This window comes from Polistes dominula, unplaced genomic scaffold, assembly GCF_049000335.1.
Source record: "Polistes dominula isolate Pdom_NZ unplaced genomic scaffold, Pdom_raw_medaka contig_12, whole genome shotgun sequence".
NCBI classification, from domain to species: Eukaryota; Metazoa; Arthropoda; class Insecta; order Hymenoptera; family Vespidae; genus Polistes; species Polistes dominula.
Window position 1 is genome coordinate 5,140,366 of NW_028301116.1, and position 16,600 is coordinate 5,156,965.

Below are 16,600 nucleotides of genomic sequence, written 5' to 3' on the forward strand. Positions count from 1 at the left end.
GTTTCACCTTTACCCTCGTACCCCGTCTTCCTACTCTGCATTTCTCTCTCTTTGGAAGAGAACTTTTCACTGGACGATTCGTCTACGTCGTTACGTTTATAGTTTCATTAAAACGTGCCAAGTATACATATAGGGACTATTCGAAAATATACGAGCGTAAACAGTATTACGATTGGTAGAATCATTCGAGATTAAAGATGTTCCTTTTTTCTTTTTCTTTTGAAATTATATTACATACGTAAATGTATTTTTAAAGGGAAACTTGTTTTAAAAGGGTATATCGAAAATTTTCAATCGAGATGAAAAGTGAAAGGTTTTGAAGAGAGGGCGTTATTTAAGTGGCGGTGGAGGAGAAACGAGGAAATATCGATTGGGTAAGACTTGTAGGAGGTGAGACGACGAGGGACATACGAGACAGTCGCGCAGAGGGTACAAACGATTTAAAGCACGACACGAAAAGTGCAACAATGCGATTGATAAGAATTATTTAAAAAATATTTTAGTAGTACAATAATAGAGAATAAGAGAATAAAATGAAGAAAAAATGAAACTTAGTTGTGGATCAAAATTTATTATATATTTTGTAGGATGGAACTCTATTTAAGAAATTATTTTTACAGGATATCATAAATGTACATTTATTGACAAATATATCTCAAGTAAAATATAATTTATTTAACTATTAGTATTGTAGATTTTTAAAAATAGTATGATTTTCATAAAAGTTTATAAAATATTATTTTTTAGAAAAAAAAAGTTATAATACAAATAATTGCAATAATATAATAATCAGGATATGTCTCTGTGAATATTGCGTATATATATATGTCCCCAGGTCAATTACTATCACATGACTCCGGGGACATTTCCTATCACATGTCCCCAGGGATATTTCCTATCACATGTCTCCAGGAACATTTTCTATCACATGTATTTCTAAGTAAATTCATCTGTGTACATTCAATATGTTGCCAAAAGACTTGTTTACGATATCGAACGTTCAGAAATAGTTCAAGTTTAATTACATCGAAACAGTTGATTTTAGGATTCGTGTTAATTGAACATTTTTTATTAGTCTCGGTAAATATTATAAACTCTTCAAATATCGAACCATTTTTTTATCATTTTTTATATAAGAAATCTTGTTTATCTTTGCTTATTTTTACCAACATATTTTATGAATAAAAATAAAACAGAATGTTATAAAGACACTTGTCTCTTTAAATGTTTTATTAAAAAGTCATAACACTTTTAACAAGTGTTGGTGAAATTTTAAAGAAAAAGATTGTGGAAAATAAATAAATATAAAATAAATATAAATAAATATTTTTAACACGTGTTATGCATTTTAATTAGGCTTATCAAAAATTCAAGATTAAAATTTAATAATTATTTCTATCGAAGAGCTAATATAAAAATGTACATATACATATACTTTTAAATCATCTCTCTAGATATTAAAAAATAAATAAAAATCTATCTTTAAAAATATAAAATATAAATTATTAAAAGAATACTTGTTAATAGATTTATTTTATTATGTTTTTTAGTTCAGAGTTTATTATTTTTAGAAGCTTATTTTAACACATACGTATTTATTTTTTATTTTTATTTGTAGTAAAAAAATCCATATGATTGAATGTACAGAAAGAAAGAGATAGCCGAAGGTGAAGGTCGAAGTTAAAACGAAAACAAACATCGGTTATATTTATATTGCTCGGTGAATTTTAGAAAATTCGTGTTTTTTTTTCAAATACACATAGTTTTCTATGTGTAACATTCTCTCGTGATCGGTTAAAGTAATTAAAAGATAAAAGGTGATTCATACATACGACACATCATAAAAATTTTAAACAACGTCAAGACAAGACTTAACGTGTTTGCTTTCCGTGTTAAAATTTATTCCTGCGTAATTAAATAATATTTTATAATAAAATTTAAGATCTAATTAAATCTCATTTGATTTATAAGTTTATACAGTTGTTATCGATAGTATGTGAATAATTTAAAATTAGGTAAGAAGATTTCTAAAACCACAATTAGAAGATCTTATATTTTTTATAAATAAAAACATAATTGATTAGAACATAATTATTACACATAATTAAATAGAAACATAATTAATTTTATTTTGTATTTTTAATTACAGATTAATCATCGAATTCAAATATGGAACAATTTATTCAATTTTAATTAACTTCACGACATTATTCAACCAACAGCGAGAATGACAAATGTTTTGGACCCATCGTAGAAGTTTCTTCAATAAAGTAAGTAATAAAGTTCAAAGTTCTTTCAGTGCTAAATTATACCGAGGAAGAAAAGTTTAATATTGGTACGAGTTACTGATTGTATTTGTACATTTTTCTTGTCCGAAATGAGCATAAGAGACCATGAGTAAAAGCTTTCATTTTGCTCACGATGTATTTATATACGTATGTGTGTATTTAATTTAGATTTGGCTAAGGTCTTCTTGTTTCATTGGTTTCAATACACTTAATTAACAGTGTAATTAATTAACGTACTTATTTTCTCTCTTTACGAATTTAATCGCGTTAGTAGTGGTGAAATCAAGCATTAATTTACTTGATTTCGTGCCAAAAAAGAATGTAAAAATTGGTTTACTTTCATTGCTTCGTAATTAGTTTATCAATCGCGAGTTTTGATGTATCAATATTATCAATAAATGAACAAGAAGACAAATTGAATTCGTAAACGGATAGAAATTAGCAGTTTAGTGATGTTTTTTAATCAGAACACCCATTTAATGAAAATAGTCGTCCGAGTTTTTGCAAAAAGTATTTATTTTCATTCTCTTAGGATCTTTAATAAAACGTTATCTGGAGATTATGATTGTTTATTATGGGTTAATCATTTTTCTCATTCATCTTTTTTAAATTATTATTTACCAAATGACTTATATAATCATTAGCCTGATTAAATATATTTTAATAAAAAAATTTTTACGTGTTTATATATGTTAATCAATATTTTTAAATCGAAATATTCAGGTTGATATATTAATTTTCCTTTTTTCCTCTCTCTCGAAAATTTTCTTCTTACCATGTGATAACGTGAAATGGTAAAATGTATCTATCGATCAAAGTGCAATGAGTCTATTAATTTATAAGTGGTAAAGAAAATTAGGCAAATTTATGCAAAAAGCTACCAATCCTCGATGATCTGAATAAATTGAGTAAATTTAAATTTATTTCCCGTAGAAAAAAAGAACATACATATTATATATAATTCTGTACATTTTATTTAGTTCAAAGCCTTAAACGAAATTATGGTCCAGTAATAGATTAAATAATAATGGCGTAATAAAAAGAATTATTTTATTAGTTGGTAATTTTGTTCGAAACCAGAAAAAATCTTAATAAATGATAAAATCCGTATTAAAGTAATTTTTAATAATTTTTTGGATAGGTGTAGCTTAGCATAATTTGGCTCAATTAAAAAGAGTTAAACGTTAAAGGGGTTGGTTAAAACAAGAATGCAGAGAAAGTGAGTGGGTGGGTGAGTGAGTGAGTCAAAAGTTAGGTAAGCGCTTGGGTTCGTTGATACATCGTTGGAAGGTATCCTACCGAGGTATAAGTTCTTTTATTTTCCCCTTTTTATTTCAATATTCTCTCTTTCGCTCTTCCTTTCTCTTTCCGTTTTCCCCTACTAGGACGGGGGTAATCTCGTTTAGCACGGGCGGTCTTGTACGGCGAAATATGATTACGACGATAGCGGTAACGATGTTAACGGAGCTGACGCAGCTGTAACAGGGAGGGACCAAAGCCAAGAGCTGGAACATCCGTCCCAGATGGGCCCTCGTTCGGTTGATCCGGATGGATGCTGTATGGTCCGTTCTACGGGCCACCAACGGCCTTCCTACAGACCGTTCTACGACGCTAATTCGAAGGAGTGCCGATCGTTATTGCTTTAACTATCGACATACCTCCTCCTAGCTAGCCTAGCTTCCTAGCTGTTCGTTCTATCTCTTCTCCCTCGTTGGAGAAAATTCAACTATCTTTTAACCTTTCACGTTTTCTCTTTAGAAATCATCTCCTTTTTTCGCACGGCTTTTCGTTTCGTTTTAAAAATAGTATAATTAAATATTTCCAACGTATCCCGCCACGTAAGGAATATCATAGTAGATCGGTTTATTCTTTTTTTTTTTAATAAAAGGGGTATAACATCCAGATATGGATCAGTTTGCGAAATATTTTGAAAAATATGTAATAGCAATTGCATGCACGTCGGTGCAATAAAACCAATATTTATTTTTCGATCGATGTTAGAGACAAATTTCAAAAAATAGAAAAGTTTTATTTATTTTTTTTTTTGTATTTACAAAATATAATATCAAAACTAGAAAAAAATAGAACGACCTATTGAAAAGAAACTTTACCAATGACACCTCTCATAATTGTTCTAAGCTATTATAATACAAAATTCACATTTTTATCCACCTTTCAGAAAATGATATCAAAAGAGAGAAAGAATGAGAAGTTGATTTGATTTTTTTTCAAGACAATGAAAATTGATCTTACAAACCTTTGTGTGTTATTTCTCAAAGAAGGTTATATCTTAGAAGAGAACGTAAGATGATCGATAACGACCGACGAGAACTCGATTTGCGTAGGAAAATTTCCAGATCCTCGGAGAGCACGATCCCCGTTAACGCGTTTCGAGAACAAGGACCACCACCAGCCAGTCAGCCAGCGTGCAGCAGCTGCTACTCTCGAAGGGTCTGCATTTGCTCAAGGACCTCGTCCAAGAGCTTGGTAAGCATGGTTGGTACTCCGTGCTAGGAGCCTTTGCTGGTATACACACTAGTATCCTAGAAGACGATCCTCGAGAGGCGTCGGCTGCGGAGGTTACTAATACGAAATACTCAAGGGCTTAAATTAGCTTTTCTTCGAAGCAAACTTCTCTCCGGGTTATTACCACCACCTATGAATTTACTTTTACAAATTAAAATTCATTTCTCGTCAATTATAATAAACGTATATTTATATACTATAAACAAAAAATTAGAAATTCTTAGTTGAATTCGTAAAAGCAGTAAATTTGTACGAACAAATGAATTTTTTTTAAAATAACCGAAAATAATTGATAAAAAAGTTTCGAGTCTAACGTAGAAACAATTATTCTTTGTGGTTAAACTATTGGTTTCTTTTTTTTATTTAAATAAAATAATACAAGTATCTTTTTTTCGAGACTCAACAATTTTAATTCAATTTAATTTAACGTTATGGTAAAGGGCAACAGTTTTGAAAGTGAATGGAATATTGTGATATTGATGGACATTAATTGAAGGATGTCAAACATTTAAAATATGGAAATTAATATTTTGTATTAGTCTTTTTGAATTTTATATTTAATTTTATATAGCAAATATTGATTATATTAAGTAATCAAAAAAGTATCTGCCGTTCAATGGTTGCGTATCAATTACCTTTATTGATTAAAAATAGCATAAACTTTCACGGTTACCTGATATTAGCAAAGAATATATTATACACTAAAATATAAGGTAACCTAGAAAGTTCGTATAGTTTTAATTGATGAAGAGATAAATAATACACGAACTTAGAAACGGCACGAACTTTCTGGGGTTACCTGATATTTGTAAAGAATATTTAATATTTATGATATAAGGTAGCTCAGAAAATTCATAATGTTTTAATTAATTAAAATGAATTAAAATTATTTATTTTCAAATAAGAATTTTAATATTTCATTTAATATATATATATATGATATAGATAAATATAAAGAAATCATGCAATATTAAATAAATAAAAATGAATTTTAAAATGATTTATTTTCATATATAGAAATAAAATTTGTTTCATATTAATATTTCATTAGTAATACATTTTATAAATATTTTGATCAAACTGTCGAATATAGTGTCGCGTTAGATTTTCATTGAAATTTTCATCCTATAATAAATAAACGTGGCGACGTCACATATGCGTTTGAGTAACGTAATCCAACGATGAAAAAAGAGAAAGAGACTTTCATTGACGATATCTATCGATTATCATCGATTTGATATGGATGGCACATTATAAAAGCGATCGATGATAGTTACATTTTCGCGATATCGGGCCGCGTTAAAACGAAAATCAAGTGATTTAAATCGAGGCTCGTTAATAATCGACAAAATATCGATCGTACGGTATTATCAGTCATGCGTTTGAAAAAAGGAAAGGTAAAAAAGAAAAAAGAAAATAATAAAAATTTATCTTAAAAAAAATATCTGTGCTCGTTGTGGAAGCTCTGTTAATTACGCGGGGGAAAAAAAGAGAGAGAAAAAGAAAGAGAGAGAGAGAGAGAGAGAGGAGAAAAAATTGCAACAAAGGTGCCAGAGGTAGGAGATATATTTAAACGGTCTGATGTGAAGTAACGAAATATAAAATGGGGAAGAAAAATGTTGGATTTAATAAAAAGTTAGGGATTGAAGAAGGAGGAGGAGGAATAGGATGAAGGGGAGGAGGGAGGGTGGTTAAAAGTTTTGTTGTGCGATACGTTGAACAGTGAGCTAGGAAATTAAGAGAACCGCGGTTTAATTAAACACCCAGAGGAAGAAATGAGTTTCAAAGTAAAAGAAAGCAATGTTAAAGGATTATAAGTGATGTAGGTATGTAGAATAAGTTTGAATTTAGGTAAAGTAAATGTTCGTGTGTATAATAATACATATGAATGTATGTATATAAGTATGTATTTAGATAGGTACGTGAGTATGTGTGTGTGTGTATGTACGGTTGCGTCCACTCGTACCGCTAATTGATTTAATTGATTTCACACACGTTACGTCATCATTGATGCGTGGAACACCGAGGACCATAGGCAACGTACTCGCGACACATTAAAATCACCGATCCGATCGAGTTGGCGAGCAATGACGCAGAGACATAACGGAAAAGGTTACCTTCTCGTTTTGCAATTACCAAAACGCATCGTTTTACGATTCATCGATTAAATCGAAACATTGAAATGTTATTCGAAAGAACGTCGATCCTATCTACTTTTATTTAATTCCCCTTTTTTATTCTTTTTTACTCCCTCTTTCTTTCTATCATATATTTCGGTCATTTTTTGTTTGTTTGTTTGTTTTTTATATTTTCTTTTTTAATTACTTTCGATTTAATAGGTGGATACAATTTGTTCGTTTTATATATGTATATTTTGTGGATATAAAACGATCAAAAGATTAAAACTTTGCATTTGATTTAAAATTTGAATTTTTGATTTTAATTTTGAAGTCCGAGGTAATATTTGGACATATGTATATTGTAAATCAGTGGTCGTGAATGGTACTGGATTAGAAATAGCCATTGCGAATGATCAATTGTCCATTATCATCTACTCGCATGACTTAAGCTTGATACGCAAAACTGCACGATTGCTGGAAGTGGAATAAATCGATAACGCTTCGCCTAGCACAATGACGATCGTCGTCGTCGTCATTGTCATTATCGTAGTTATCTTCACTGTTCTCTGGTAATTTCGCAAAGTGGAACGGGCGTTAGATCGTACATCATTATGTTTTTTTTTTTTAAAATTAACGCTGAATCAATCATTTCTACTTTTGCTTATCAATGGAGCATATTCTTTGTTTTCTTTTTTCAATCTATGATGCGAAGAAGAGTTGAAAAGTTTTAAGTTTCGACAAAAACAAAATCTGTTATTTTAAAAAAAGATTACAAAAAATGATTTCACTCTTAAATTCAAAATTTTTCAACCTCAACTTTACGTGTGTAAAAACATATTATTCTTTTTATTATTATTATTGTAATTTAATGAATTTTGTACGGTCGTTAATATCAGACTAGAGTAAAGTTTTAGGATATATTTTTTTATTTATAGGAATGATAAGAATTAGAATAGACGATAACCGTGTTTTACGTATTAAGCGATGAATAATAAAAAGCCAGTTAATCGCGAAACTCGTTTTAATTTTGTTATTAAGCGCGATAAATAAATAAATAAATAAATAAATAGATATATAGTATATACATGTACGATTCGATAATGTTAGTATTAGAAAAGGGAGATGCGTATTTAACGTCAAAATTTATTTTACAAGCGTGAACTGGCGCTTTATGCGAGAAAATACCCTGGACGCGAATAAGTTCATATTTCAGAAATATAAATCACAATTCGTTCACGATGTTTTAATCACATTTTAATACAACAAATGGCCCGTGATTCGTTTCCAAGCGTACAGTCGATTACACAGTTTGTTCCATACAGTTGGGATAGACGACGACGGGTGGTTGGTTGGTGGAGGCGCTTTTACAATGCGCCGAGACTTCCAGCGCGTTGTTTTGGAAAAAATCGGATTTACTAGTTAATCCGGTGTGCGGGAAAAACGAATTATTGTGTTATAGATGACGTTTGATAAGAGTAAAAACAAAACAAAAACAACAAAAAATTTTGAAGAAAAAAAAACCGGGTTCGGTGTGTTTAAAAATAAAAAAGGAAAAATAATCAAACAAAAAAAAAAGGATATTAAAATAAAAACCAACGTACACAACCAAAACGTACGTCCCGTAGAAAAATTTCCAACATTTTTGGCAGGGTAGATTTTTCGAGCTTTATTTATTCAATCCCAAACCCCTTCGTACCACCTACCCCTACCACCATTCCTCACGTTTTTCCGAAATATAACGAAATAAAAAATAGTATTATCTTAATCGTTCTTGATCGTAAGATTAAATGCGAGCATGCGAACGTTTACCGATAACGGTAATATCACGGATGCATGTATTATACGGTGGGTATTATTTTAAACAACGATCAACTGGTTATCTCTATTTTTCTATTATCGAAGCTTTTATCGCAAAACTCTCTCTCTCTCTTTCTTTCTCACTCTTTCTCTCTCTCTCTCTCTCTCCCTCTCTCTCTCTCTCCCTCTCTCTTGTTCTCTTTCTCTCGATGACCGAGCAAATTTCGAAAAGCTCGAAAGCGTTTACGTAGCTACATAAATACATGCACGGTACATATTACATTCTGTGAAAACTGCGTCAGTGTTGTTGCACTACGGCACCCTGTTCTGCTCTACTGGTGTTCGTTTCGTGCCGTAGGAAACACCGTTATCAGAAATTCTTTCGGTCATCGAAAACTTTCCACGTTTATTACAACACAAACACACACACACACACACACATATATATATCTATATATATATATGTATAGAAACATACATGCATGTATACACTTATATCGAATATACACACTAACATATGCATAACAGACACAGATACACACTCAACATCGGTTGGGAAGCATCTCGTATTAGATTCCATGTTTTACCCCTCGTGTTCTTTCGAAACTACCCCTACCAACCAGTAGCTCTCTCTCTCTCTCTCTCTCTTTAGATAATATTTCGATAGAAACGAGAGGAATTTTCATGCGCATAACTCGAGCAAATTCGTGTTGCTGATCCTATTTTCCCAAGGATCATCATAATCGCGAATAGAGAAACTTTGACGATATAAAGTGTGTTAGATAATTGAGGGAAGGGGGGTTAGATCAACGAGTAAGAAAGAACAAAAAGTTGAAGGACGATGACAATGATGATGATGGTGATGATGACGATAGCTAAGTCTACTTTCATAGATCACAAAAAGAAGAAGAAGAAGGAGAAGTAGAGAAGGGAGAAAAAAAAGTGAAGAGAAAAGAAAGAAAAGAAAAGAAAAGAAACGATGAAGGCTAGGTGGTGGTTTTGGTAGAGAAAACGGTTTATGCATTCAGTCGACGTCCCAGTGTTCGCGGTGGGTACCGCGAGGGAAAAACAAATTCGCGAATAAATAACGTTATTTACGAGGGTGGGCGGGAGAGACAGGAAAACTCGTTGGTGGGGAGGGTGGTGGAGCGAGAGGAAAATCGGTTGGAACGAGCCGAGGGAGGGACTCTTCCTACAGGATTTGAATAACTCGTTCGGTACCGTACCGCTATCGGACCTTTACGTGCATGCAAGCGGGACAATCGAATGCGAAAACCGGTACACACCTCTCTCTCTCTCTCACTCTCTTTTATCCTATCTTTCTATCTCTCTCTTTCTCTCTCAATTTCTCTTTCGTTCTATCTCCCTTTCGGTATTCACGTACGGCTGTTAATTTTTAAGCGAGACGAACGACTACCGTAGGGTTTTCGAAAGAGAATGAAACTGTGGCTAAGGGAAATGAATATTTAACGAGCGAGATTTCTGTTGTTCCATCTAATTCCAAAGGATCATACCAATGGGAGGTTAGATCGTAATCGAAGATCATCAAAGTTTTGTTTAAAGCATTCTTGTTTTATCGGAAAATTAAGAAAATATTACAATTGAATGTTAGTGGTGTATCGGTTTATTATAAAAGTAGGTCAGTCAGGTTAATATTTATTTAAAATTGTATTAGTCATTTACATTGTAAATTGCAACGATTTTTGCGTTATAATAATAATATAAAATAATATGTGTTAATAGTTGTAAATCGAGTCGTTATGGTGGCGCAAATATTCGGTTTATTAATTTTGACAGTGGTTTGAATTACTGAATTTAAATTTGTAATTTTTTTTCAAACAAGAATTAATTCATTTTTCTATGAAATAATTCGACCGATAACCGTGTAGAATAAATGTAAAGCAGTTAGTTTAGAATTGGTAAACAGAGAGAGAGAGAGAGCAATTAGCGTTAGGGTTCGTATTAATTCTGTCAATCCTTTGATCGATTTATTAAAATTATTGTTTTCTAATCAATTAACGACATTTAAATATCGTATTTATTTTGATAATTTTCTATAAACATTTTACTAACAATTTTTAATTATCGTATAATCGAATGAACGCGTAGTATTTTATCTACGTGATATTTGATAAAGTTAGTTGATTATCGTTTAAAAGAAGGGTACATTTACGATATTGACTTTTAACGAGCTTACTTTTCGATGTAACCGCGTTCCGTTTCGTTACGATTTTCGCATTTCACAACGCGTGTCACCGAAAGTGCTTGGAAATATCTCTCTTTCTCGAAGTCGTTAATTAAAAGGACTCTAAAAGTCGCACGATTCCTGTCGCCAATGACGTAAACGAATCGATAGACTCTCCCCGGTAATGTTTTCAACGTCGAGAACGAAATCAAAGCGGATACCGGTGCGCGTTTGCGCCACTTTACGACACACGTCACTGGCAATACTCATTTATTATTGCATTTGCGACCATTTCGCGACTCTAACTCGACCGACTTCGACTTGTCACTGAATTATAACCAAAAGTGTATATCGTAGGTGTGTATAGTAGCAGTTAATTCAACGTTTTCCAACTTTCAATTTGTACACGATATTTTAACGATAGTTTAACGAATGTTAAATAATCACGTAGAAACATAACATTCTTTTTTATTAAATAATAAATATCATTAATTTTTATGTTGACTTTTTATTCAAATATTTTTACATGTGTAAGTTCAAATATTTTACGTCCTGTAACAATTTTTTTCCTATTTAAATGGATAGATGTAAAAAGGTTCCATGTCACGTATTATAAACTTGTAACATAAACAACCCAAAAATTTAACAAAAGTTCTCTTTTCGAATATTAATATTTTCATTTTCTTTTCTTACGTCTACCAATACTTTTCTAACCATCATACTAATGTTTTTTTATTCGTTTTATTTCATCCAAATTCCAATTTTTTTTTGTATACCATTTCTTAAGTTTCCCATCATTGCTTGCCATCCACGGTACGAATGTTTTTCTTTTTTATTTCTTTTTTTTGTTATTTTAGTTTTGTACAGGAAGGATTGGCAACGTACAATATTTTTCGCGAAAAAGGGATTCCGGATAAAGAACAAAAGGAACGGTTTAAAGGAGGACACCCGTTAATAAATCATGAGTAGCTAAGACCGCGACGTTTCGGCCTGCCTCGCAAATCCTTTAGGATTCCGTAAGATCTTGGCGCAAGGCTTAATCCCTCTGGACCCCTCCTTCTTAATTCTGCAAAGGCGACGACATCGGTAGGAGGACGCGATTTACTTTAGGAACGTTTCGAGCCATCGGTTAATCCGACCTTGTCGTCTTGCGTTATGAATACTGTCTTATTCTTTCCCACCCCTTTCCCTTTCCCTTTTCCTTTCCTCCTTCTCCCGTTTATTCTTTTCTTTCAGGCTCCTTTTATTTAATACCAAATTTATTTCCACTTCGTAAATTCGAGGATATACCAGCAGATAAAAGTCTACACGTTTCTATAAAACATTGAAAAATAATTTTATTTCGGAAAAAAAAAACGATTACGAGCAACGAACGCGTTTTCCACACGCACGAGTGTATGCGTAATATTTATGATATTTATAAAAAAAAAAAAAAAGAAAAAAAAATGTAATATCCGGAAGAAGAATAATACCGAAGATTTTATTTTATGATTTTATTTGTTATATATGTGTTTGGTTATATCGTTAATTTATTCGGCTAGTTGTTGGGTAAATGAAAAAAAAAAAAAGCGTAAACGTTAAATTGATTTAATTAATATTACTTTAATATCCCTCGGTACAATCTATTTTCACGAGATAAAGTAATATAATTATCGTTTGTCATTTAAATTAGCTATTATATTAAGATCCCAGTGGGAAAGTTGGAGGAAGTCGTAAAGCCGTCGATCTAACGAAGATAAAATCTTGAGGAAGTATTAATTGTAAGGTTGAAGAGGGAGAGAGAGAGAGAGAGAGAGAGAAAGAGGTGGGTGCTTTGGGACTGAAATTTTGGTGATTTAAACTGGTTAAGATAATAAATCGGCTTGGGGCCTGAAGTTGTGCCGCGTGTTGTGTTTCTCGAATGAATTCTCAGGAACAAGATACGAGATAAGTTTCTGTACCTTAAACTAAAGTACAATAGAACTACAATTATCCCGAACGCCTATGGAAGGTACTTTGAGTAGTATACTCGAACACGGATTAAGCGCACTTTCGATTACTCGTCTGCCCAATAACCGCAAGATCGATTATTCGCGCTGCGCGCCTGTTTTTGAACCTATAAACCACACTGGAATTTCCACCTCATTAGACTTTAACGTGCCCTAACGAACTCTTAATGTATCGGCTTTGGTATTGAGAAATAGATAGATAGATAGATAGATAGATAGATAGATAGATAGATAGATAGATAGATAGATAGATAGATAGATAGATAGATAGAAAGAGAGAATTCAGCTTTTATCGATCCTTAAGCTTGTTTAAATATCCAACCAAAATCCTATTTCAAAGGTGTTATACTCGTTGATAGAAATTTATTTAAACAATAATAATAGAATCAACGGTATTTCAAAATGAAACTAAAATTGACCGACGTTAACGCAATAGAATTTATTTGAAATACGTTTAGACTACAACCTTTCATGATATTGGATTGCGTTAAATGAACTGTTAAATGAACTGGTTAACTGTTTAAATGATCGTTGTTAATTTATGTCGATACAGAATAAGTCATTTATTTATAAGATCTATTTAAAAGATAATTATAGAGTTTTATTACTAATGTTTGTTATTAAATACCAGCATGTATTAATAGTGTGTTTTATTTTTTAACATTTTAGACGAATTCTTATTTAATTAGTTCTTCCAAATTTGATATTATAAACATTTGAATCGTGAAAAAAATATCTTCTGAATAATTGAAAGCAGATAATAATTTAGTACTAATTTGAATAATAAATATAAAACAATTTTTATGCAATAAATAAATATTTATAATTATAATTATTGAAAATCGGTTATCTGACCTATTGACATATATTAATTTGGTAGGTTCAATGTTTAATCTCATCACAAGCAAGAAATTCAGATGACCAAAAGAAGAAGAAGGAAAACAAATGGTATTTACATAGGTTTTGCAAGGTGTTAATTAGTTGCTCGATTAATTTTAGTAGTCTCATATCAGCCAACGTGTGTTCACCCTTTTGGTGAACTTTGTGAAATTGTTCGTGTTTCTTCGTATAGTATAATTATCTAGTGTATACATAAAGTAACATATATACTAAAATATATAAGTGAAATTTATTATGTCACATAATGGTAGCTTGTTTTCTTGCTGTTCTTGCTTTTAGTATAGAAAACGGTGGAGTTGGAAAGGACGACCAAGGATGACATAGGACGAGGTCGGGCATGTCATGATTGTGAATTGTGCTTTCGAGCAATAAACAGAATCGTTTTCGTTAGATTTCTAGTCATCGTTTTTCGAGCCACGCGCGTTTGACGTTTCGCGTTAATTGCATCAAGAATGACACTTGTTGTAAAACAATTCAAAGGACAATTAAATGCAGAAACTAAGGACAAAAGTATTCGTTTAATTTTGTATCTTAAAACGATTCTTTTTGACAATTTGTTCTTAAACAATTTCGACTTTATTTTATTTTAACGAGATTGATGTGTAACAGGAATACAAATTGATATAGTAAGTATAGTAAGTACGATACGATATAAAACATTTTTCTTACTACTAGAAATTTTAATGAGCTGATACTATGAACTTTTACAATCAGATACGATGTAGACCAGTTATACTCAACATTTTTCCAGTGTGGTCTGTCTCGTTCAGTCATGAATTTATCTTTCTTTTTTTAATATTTAAAATTAACCACGCTTGAGAACAATGTTTAAATGAACCTTTTGTTTTCCAAACTGATGATTTGTTCTATTTTTGATGATGGATTTTCAATCGGTCCGGTAGGAAATCTGCGGGATGCAAGCAACGAAGGAAAAAGGTTGAGTACCGCTGATGTAGATGGAAAAGGATCAAATTATTTGTAGGGTTCCTGTATCTACTTTCGATAGAATTTAGATGGGACCTTACTATCTTCTTTCATCGATCCCTGACCTTTCTAACTAAAATCTTTAGTAGACGTATACTTTGAGCTTTCGTCTCGAAGAATTGAAAAAGATCGTTCGACTGCTCTCTCTCTCTCTCTCTCTTCCGTTTCCGTTCCCATATCCTCTTTTCTTTCATTTATTTCTCTCTTTCTATCTTCCTTTTTAATGCAGTACCTTCGCCTTTCTCGCGTATCCTACTATTCGCGGGGGAACTAATTTAAATCGTAATGGCTCCCCGAAAACGACGGGGGGAGTTTTTGCTAGACCGCCATTTGTCTGTCGAATGCGAACGGGTAGGAGAGCATGGCAATTCCACGTTTCAGAGAATTTAAGAGCTCGCGCAAACGATATTTCGACTCCCCTGAGAGATCTACGGGGTTTTCGATCGAGTAAACGATGACAATGAGGCCAACTTCGTATACGATAACGCTGACCTCGAATACTATTGTATTATGTCGATCCTATCATCCTCACAGCTTATTTCTTTCGATCTTTCCCTGGATCTTTCTGTTCAAGATCCGATCTTTTTCTTTCTCTTGTTTTTCTTAGATGGAATTCTATTTTCTTATCTTCTACACGTTTCAATGTAATTTTTTTCTCTCCCCCACTCTTTCTCTTTCATTTTGGTTTATTTTTCTTCTTTTTCGTAATGACGAAATATACGAAGATTAGACAAATATTTTATTGGTGGCAAACAAATAATTTCAGTGTCTATTTATCGTAGGATAAATTTCACAATACCTTATTAATTTCTATTTCGTTCAATTAATTTAATTGTATTTTGATATTTTCTAAAAGTTAAATTTATAGTTTATAAAAATTAAAATGATAAATATAACAATTTTTATTTCTCTCATTCCTGACGTAATTTTTGATTATTAAAATTAAAAAATTGTATTTTACTTTTAAATATTTGATTGAGAACAGTACCTTTCTTAAAGACATTTACTTCATAAGAAAATATGATTATTCTTTATACATTTTTCGATAACTTAGGTGAAAAATTGAAATTTTAGAGTCCTTAGTTAAGAAAGTATATTAGTTTTTCTTAAATCGTCAACATTTTGTTCATTTGAAATCGTTGAAATCGGCATAATAAGTATTGGTCATGTGTAATACGACATTCGTACGATCATAAACACAGTATCGGTAGAAGGATCGTCGAACGATTCAATATATGTGCTAGCTCGAGTCGGAAATCCTCCCCAAAAAAAAGATAAAACAGCTTGCAGTTTTCGTCGATCGATTCAGTCAACATTTCGACTTGTAGGTACGAGTACGAGGAAAGGATCGAAAAAAAGGAAAGAAAATAAGTCCGGTTTTTCCTTCTATCGAAACATACCCTCCCCCACTCTTCTTTTCCTTTTTCTTTTGCTTATGCTTCTGATCCTTCTTCTTCTTCTTCTACTTCAACGATTAGAAAGATAGAAAGAGAAGGGAAATAAAAGAAGTATGTATCCGAATCGGGCTAACCGAAAATTCCAGCAGACTCTGGGACGCCTCCGGCCGAGACAGCGAAGCGCCAGGAAAGCGAGGGCAACTTTGAGGAAGAGATGGCAAGAGGGTCACCCTCTTTTTCCTCTTACCACTTTTGCGGAATACCCGTGTATACTATTCGGACGCACGCCCGATAAATTTCTTTCAAGGCTTCGCGTTCAAGCAAAGCTTTAAAGTACCCCGGCAAATTTCCAAACGTGCTTTAAATCGTTCAAACTTTAATTTCATATATAAATACTCTTAATCTTGGACTTTTA

General features: G+C 32.1%; 1 protein-coding gene across 2 annotated transcripts in view; it reads right to left on the minus strand.

Moving 5' to 3' along the window:
* LOC149031084 (E3 ubiquitin-protein ligase mib1-like) overlaps positions 1 to 16,600 on the minus strand; it is a 207,594-nt gene that overhangs the window by 66,106 nt on the left and 124,888 nt on the right. Inside the window, exon 1 of one of the 2 annotated variants that reach the window (XM_089176878.1) lies at positions 4,546 to 4,686. The exons of the other annotated variant lie outside the window; for it this stretch is intronic. The gene's annotated coding sequence lies outside the window, so the exon portion shown is untranslated. Of the gene's footprint in view, positions 1 to 4,545; positions 4,687 to 16,600 lie in introns of those variants that run through there. 2 annotated transcript variants of the gene reach the window in all.